We start from the raw sequence: 6,733 nt of genomic DNA, 5'->3' as shown, positions 1-6,733 counted from the left end.
TTCGCTTATCCCGTTATTCCTACCTAACTAATAGGTCGATATAGCATTGTCGGCTTCCCTACTTTACCCGCGCTAACCTTGTAGGGTTTTACGCCGAATGAGCGAAAGGACCTTTCTTATGGGTCGTATTATACAGTTTATAGTGGTAATAAAATATATGTCGTAATTTTTATCCGTCGTTTATGTTTTGTACAGTCTAAAAACGGCGTACTGCTTCAGATTGTACATCGCCCCCCGACGGTACATATATGTGTATTCATGTGTGTGTACTCATGTATACTTAGATATATAATGTTATGCTCGATTAGATATAAGATTTCTTATATCATCCGGAAGTGAAATGTTTTTTGGTTTTGATTAATTAATTAAATTTGTTTATTGTTTTGATTGATTGGATATTGTTGTTTTTACACTATTAGCTGTTTCAGATAAACATATATTGATTATTAGTTCAGTATTCGCTTATCCCGTTATTCATACCTAACTAATAGGTAGGTCCATATAGCACTGTCATCTTTCCTCATTTAACGACGCTAACCTTGTGGGGTTTTACGCCGAATGAGCGAAAGGACCTATTTTATGGGTCGTATTATACAGTTTATAGTGGTAATAAAATATATGTCCTAAGGGATATCCATCGTTTAGGCTTTGTACACTCTAAAAACGGCGTACCGCTTCAGATTGTACATCGCCCCCGACGGTACATATATGTGTATTCATGTATGTGTACTCATGTATATACATATATATATAATATTATGATCGCTTAGACGTACCGCAACATCCACCCCAGACCAATTTATACCCCACCATGATTGTTTGAGTTGTTTGGGCAGGAGGAAAACACGAAATAGACTGATTCACTTAGCTACACTAGTCTGTAAAAATATATGTATCAGTTTGGAATCGTCGCTTAAAATTATTACCGTTTAATTTTCAAAACTAAACACATTTATTTTTGTGTTTGACAAGTACTGGTGTGTTGCCTCAAAGCGAGGAGCATAGTACGGCAAGAGTTATTCCTCTTTAGCCAAGCAGGCATGCATGCGCACAACAGCTTATGTTAATTACAAGACGAAACGCCGGCATTACATAACGTGGTATATTCTGCACAAAAAAAACCCAACTGTTCCCACCCTCCATCCCCATCATCACCTAGAATTTAAATACATGCATGTATACTGAAAACCTTTTTGTTATATATATATATATATATATATATATATATATATGTATATGGTTTCCAAGCTGCTGTCGAGTTTTCTTTCTAGTTTCAGTTCTGGATGAAGTTTAGCAATGTGCACGAACAGAAAACTAGCAACAATTGTGGTGTATGAGGACATACAGAGACCGAGACTTTTTCCCGGGACGGACAGCTGGTAAAATTTGTGTTCCATTAAGTGTTCTTGGAGGTGCCAGGACTGGTGGAGTATGGTGACAATAATGTTTTGTACACTTGAACTTTTGTCGCAGTCTATTACAGTCGAACCTCGTTATCTCGAAGTCGACGGGATCGGTGGGAAACTTCGATTTATCCGAGTATTCGAGTTAAGCGAGTTCCTATGTTTGGCATAAAGCTTGGTAAAGTTCCAATATTAGGCTATATATGTCATTGATTTCTCTGACAATCAACGTATTTAAACAGTCGATAAATGACAAAAAGATAACTATATAAAATAAAAAAAATAACAACTTATTCATAATCATATTCATTAATTAAACACACATGCTGTCTCCGATCTCGTGCTATGCTGATAGAAATTTCAATGCGGAAATTAAAGTGCGCAAGTCTTTATACAAATCACTGTATTGGAGCGTACACGTTGGATTACGCAGTTGATTTCGACATTCCAAAATGGGTATGAGTTAATTTAGGAAACATATCCACATTTATAGACCCCAATGACACTTGACATCTCCTCAACACGATGTACTCAACAATAATTATCGTATTGTTCCTATAATCTCTCAATTAATTATCAGTGCCATATAAGCTCCTGTAAAAACATAAACCAACGAACCAGACCTAGGTTGTGATTTTTACTGTGGAGCTTATTTACGCATGACCGCACACTGTGAGCCATTTTCCGAGTTTTCAGAGTTTTCAGAGTTCGAATTATCAGAGTTTTTATTACTAAGATTAAGAAGAGTTTTGGCCGGGACCGATGAAATACTTCAAGTTAAACGGGGTCTTCGAGTTATACGAGTTCGGGATAACGAGGTTCGACTGTATATGTAAAGGGGGGGGGGGGGGGGGGGGGGGCATGTTATGGCGAGCAGGCATATTTTTATAAGTTTCAAAATGTATAGGTTTGTGTGTGTCGTACATGTGTAGGAATCGTGGGGTACCGGTTTGCTAGGGTTTTACACTAGGAGTCGGGTAAACCCACATTATATTATAAACGGTTTTAACAGTAAACTCCCCATCACACTTGCCTTGTGAATCCCAGGGAGTCGAGATGGTGGAAGTACTATAATGGTAATTAAGATATAGTTATATACATGTACAGTATTTGGTTTCTCCGTGGTGGAGAATGTTACGTTATACCTGCCAAGGTTATACCCTGGAAGTATGGTGGAGCCTCGTTGATCTGGGTAGATCGACAAGGCTATTTATAGTCAGGTACATGCAAACTCTGCCAATGTTTACCCTGGGGAGGGTGAGTAGCTGATGTATCCGGTACCAGTCTTATAGATACTCAGTGTGGGGTACTTACCGTTGCATGTACGTTAAGTGTATAACTCTAGTCATTGGTGTGATTAGTTAGCGTAAAGTTCCAACCCGCTTTGGATAACCCAGGGGGGAGGAAATTACCTGTCGGTATAAAGGCCTGCTCGTCACATTTGTTGGGAATAAATATCATTAAATAGGCTGCGGCCATTTAATCCAAAAATGCGTGTTTATTGTTATTTCATAAAACATCATAAAATAAATGCTTATATATATAGACTCTTCACTTTATCCTTATTAATAATAAACTTTATTTATTGAGGATAAAATACATGTTTAGCCATATGCTAATCTTCCACATGGTCCTCTTGTTGGTAAAATACATGTGTTAGATAAAATAACATATTTACGCAATCTATATATAAATAAACATGGTAATCCTGCTAGTAAAATACATGTGCTAGTTAAAAGTTACATATATATTGATGCAATCGACATATATAAGGTTATATCACAGTTATCTTAGTTAAGAGTATCACAGAATGCATAAAGTTTTATGCAAAGGTATTTCATCAATTAAATGGCATGTGCCTAATATACATACATGCTAATATAGCAAACAATAAAAATTGACATAGTTATACGCTAATATAGCATAATCTAAAATATTAATATAATTTAGATAAGAAGTCTATTTAGAAAGTTAAAAGTTTTGGTTACATGGAGAAACAAGTTAAAATCATTGAAGACATTGCTATACAGTATTTAGTAAGTTTTCGTTTGAAAGTGGTAAAATTGTCTATTTTCTTTAAGTCACTGGGTAAAACATTCCAGTCATTAATACTGTCAATAAAAAAGTGTCTGGAATAAAAAACAGTTCTATGTTTTGGTACATTAAAATTATTTTCAATAGCAAATCTTGTTTTCCTACAGTGACCATCTCGCACTAGAGACACACTTTTTGATAAATATTCAGGTACAACCTGATGATGACATTTATAAAGCATGCACAACCTTCTGTATTTATAATATTTGTCAATCGGCATCCATCTAAGAAGTTCAAACATTTGCCTAGAAGGTGTGTCAACTGGTACATTTAAAATTAGTCTAGCTGCTTGCTTCTGAGTCTTGAGCAGCTTGCCCATTAAATTTGCGGTACACCCTGACCATACCGTACTGCAATACATAAAATGTGGGAAAACGCAAGAATTAAAAACTTTCAGCTTTCCTTCCGTAGGTAGATATGGGCTTATACGTCTCAATAACCCTACCCTTTGCCTTATTCTAGATAAAACAGATGTAGCATGACTTCCCCAAGTCAATCCATTATCAATATGTACACCAAGCAGTTTTCCACTGAAAACTTGTTCAAGGGGTCCATTGCACATAAATAATTCTAAATTTAAACAGGTTTTTTTTTGCTTTTGTTTTGAGGCAATGAACATACATTTTGTTTTCTTGACATTTATCATCATTTTATTTTCAATACACCATTCACTAACATTGTCTAAATCAGATTGTAATAGACTGTTGATGTTATCTAACGACTTATCAACGGCAGATAAGGTAGAGTCGTCTGCATACATATTAGTGTCAGATACAACATGTAGGGGCAAGTCATTTATAAAAATCAAAAACATAAGAGGACCAAGAATTGATCCTTGAGGCACACCTGTATTAAGACCATCATCTATGTTCTTTGCCCAGGAGTTGACAATATTCAAAAGTGCAGTTTCACATGAGTGACTTTCACGGAAACCTGATTGCGATGATACTATAAGATCATTAGCAGTTAGATCTTTGTAAAAAGTACTGTGCACATGTTTCTCAATAATTTTAGACAGTACTGGCAAAACCGATATTGGCCTGTAGTTGCTAACATCAGCAGTACTACCACTTTTATGAAGGGGGGTAACTCTTGCCATCTTCCAACGTGTTGGAAATTTACCAGACCGGATACTTAGGTTTATAATATAGGTAAGTGACGGTGCTATTTCAGCATGAACCATTTTTAACAGCTTAGCACTAACATCATCAACACCAGTAGCTTTATGTTCGTCCAAACCTTTCAAAAACTTAATTACAAAATCATGAGACACATTGGGAATGACAAAGTTGATATTATCATTCAGTTTATCACATATATACTCTTTCAACTTCTGGAAAGAGGCCGTAACATGTTCAAGTTGAGACGTCAGTTTACTAGCAATCTCAGTGAAATATTCATTGAACTGGTTTGCCATTTTACTGTTTTCAAACACATGTTTATCTCTTATCGCTAACATATTTGGAGATGGCAAGCTTTGCTTTGGACTGGGTTCATGCATAAGCTTCCATTGATTTTTGGGATTATCAAGATTGGTTTCAATAACCGTTTTGTAGTAGTCTGATTTTGCCCTTCGAATCAAAAGGGAAACCTGGTTACGATATATTTTGTATTGTTCTATATCACCTCGACGTTTTAGTTCATCCCTAGTTCTTATATTCGCGAGAATGGTATCATCCATCCATTCCGGTTGTTTCGGCTTTTTGACTCGTCGTTCCATTTTAGGAGCATGCTCATCCACGACACTGAAGAAAAGCTGAAGCCATGTGTCCTTTAGAACAAATAGCGGAGACAATGTATTAATGTTAGAATGCAGACCTTATTTAATATAGTTATACTACACTATTGCTTTACATTTCACAGATTGTAGGCCTGAACCAGCTGATATAGCAATGGTATTGGATTACTCGAGTAGTGCTGAAATCGTGTTTAATGCGTCGAAATCATTTGTTGCACCTTTATTTAAAAAATTGTCAATAGACGCCGGTGACCTCCGAATCGCAATGCTGACGTATTCAGTTGATGCCCACCTGGAGTTCGGGTTTAACACACGTACGAACAAAACGTCTATACTTTCTGCTATAGCCAATATTTCAAGTGGATCTACTGAGTCCTATCTACATACAGCGCTGAGGAAGGCATCGGATGTACGATTTTTATAGTATCTACCGCACATGGTGCACAACTTCATTGATTCTTTTACACCAATTAAACTAAATCACCAGAAAAAAATAATAGAGTAAAGTTATATCATTCACATATTAAAACGACTTAGATATAAAAGCATAATACAATAATACAAATACACAAATAACTATTAGCATGCAGGTTTATTTGCTACGATATCATTAGTTTTGTCTATCTGTATCCTCTTTCAATCACATTGAACTATTTAAGCGCGACAACACTTCTTATAATACACGTTTTATTTCTGCGTTAAATTTTATTATTCCAACAGATACCACTTTCTGATTCCCAATTCGGATTGAAACAATATATCCTCCTTCTATCAGACGGACTCTAGATCTCCACTTATCGACAAGACGCCGTACAGCAATCACGATATTTGACGGCGCGGGGTGTTAAGGTTTTGTGTGTGGGGATAGGAAGTCAGGTAGCCCAGAAGGAACAGCTCCAGATAGCTCCAGATACTCCTCACGTCTTCTCTCCTTGTAACGACGATGTCCTCAATGTAATTATTATGGAGACAGCGGATACGGGTTGTACGTGTATAATTTTCTATCGTCTATAAATATTACATTGCAGGTTTCTTTAAAAACATAAAAAGGCACCCTTTTCCATCTGAATCAACCAGAGTAATACATAAAAATTGATTACATCTTAATAATTGTGGTTGAATAAATAAGTTAAATGTAAGTAGACTATCTGCTTACGTACTGAATTGAAAAGTTTATAAAATTCTTTCCAGACTGCCTTATCAACAGATCTTTGACATTGTGTTGTTAGAAGTTATATCTAAATACCAGTCAGGTCAGCAACAGAGGACATCGGACACCGTCGAATTCTTCATACACTCGGATAGCGATGGTCACGTTTGATGTCCGTCAACATGTGAAGTGTGACCTGGCTGATGATCAAAACACTGACAGTATACTGATCAGTAGTCAGATCGGCATTACTACGTACGTTCAGGAGTCTGATGTCAGAGAAGCATTAGCAATTGTTCGTACTTCTGTATTAAGTGGTTCTCGAGGAACCAGTCGAAAGTTTGGGGG

Source organism: Mizuhopecten yessoensis, unplaced genomic scaffold, assembly GCF_002113885.1.
Source record: "Mizuhopecten yessoensis strain PY_sf001 unplaced genomic scaffold, ASM211388v2 scaffold716251, whole genome shotgun sequence".
Lineage (NCBI taxonomy): Eukaryota > Metazoa > Mollusca > Bivalvia > Pectinida > Pectinidae > Mizuhopecten > Mizuhopecten yessoensis.
Note: the sequence above shows the minus strand (reverse complement) of the source record.